Here is a 1,198-nt window from a genome sequence, read left to right as displayed (position 1 = left end):
CTGACGTCAATGCAGACTAGTGGATGAGCAGCCTCTCTCTCTCTCTCTCTCTCTCTTTCTCTCTCTCTCTCTCTCTTGCAACTAGTTCGTCCAGCTTCCAGCCTTTCCGTCTTTTTAGCGCCACCCGCCTGACCCCTGGAGAGCGTCAAACACGGCGCCGCCGTAATTTGGCGCGCGTCACATATTACATGCATACATGCATGAGAGAATCTGCGTCCTGCCACCGCCGCTTGGTTAACGCACTGCACCGTCCGCTCCCCCTGTGACATAACGAAGCTCAGTAGCCGAGGAGCGCCATTTAAAATTTCATTTGGCGCACAGTCGCCGCCGTAATGCCTGCTCCCGCTGCGAGAGAGGACTCGGCGACCGTTCCGGAATGGCACAGTACGGCCTCGAATCGTCTCTGCTACCTGCTCGCGACACACATTCAGAAACTCTCGTCATTACCTGCCCTGCTAGCCGGCCGCTGTGGCCGAGCGGTTCTAGGCGCTTCAGTCTGGAACCGAACGACCGCTACGGTCGCAGGTTCGAATCCTACCTCGAGCATGGATGTGTGTGATGTCCTTAGGTTACTTAGGTTTAAGTAGTTCTAAGTTCTAGAGGACTGACGACCACAGATTTTGAGTCCCATAGTGCTCAGAGCCATTTGAACCTGCTCAGCTAAACTCCGTCCGGACAGGCCAAAAAGGCCCAACGGCACCGACCGGCCGCCGTATCATCCTCAGCCCACAGGCGTCACTGGATGTGGATGGGGACGTGGTCAGCACACCACTTTCACGGCCGTATTCAGTTTACGAGACCAGAGCCGCTACTTCTCAATCAAGCAGCACCTCAGTTTTTGCCTGACAAGGGCTGAGTACATCCCGCTTGCCAACAGCACTCGGCAGATCTGATGGTCACCCATCCAAGTTCTAGCCCAGCCCGACCGCGCTTAACTTCGGTGATCTGACGGGAACCGGTGTTACGACTGTGGCAAGGTTGTTGGCCGTGGTTGCAACATACTGGCCGAGATATACGAGAATAAGAGAAGATACGAAGATTAGGTAAAATGCATTTAACCATCAGCTGGCAATGCATTTTATAAAATACTTTAGGGCCGCCGAACTTCACCTTATGGAAACATTACGAAGGTTAGCGTTTCACATAACGGCGGCGACGACAATGTCGCTAGGGATTGTGACAGGAAAGGATCCCGTGA

At 53.8% G+C, this 1,198-nt stretch overlaps 1 pseudogene; it reads right to left on the bottom strand.

The window, feature by feature from the left end:
* Positions 1-868: 868 nt before the first annotated feature.
* On the bottom strand, positions 869-986 carry LOC124790735 (annotated as a pseudogene).
* Positions 987-1,198: the final 212 nt, after the last annotated feature.

This window comes from Schistocerca piceifrons, chromosome 3 (assembly GCF_021461385.2).
Source record: "Schistocerca piceifrons isolate TAMUIC-IGC-003096 chromosome 3, iqSchPice1.1, whole genome shotgun sequence".
In the NCBI taxonomy this organism is placed as follows: Eukaryota; Metazoa; Arthropoda; class Insecta; order Orthoptera; family Acrididae; genus Schistocerca; species Schistocerca piceifrons.
The sequence above is the reverse complement of the archived record's forward strand: the minus strand, read 5'-3'. Positions and strand labels throughout refer to the sequence as shown.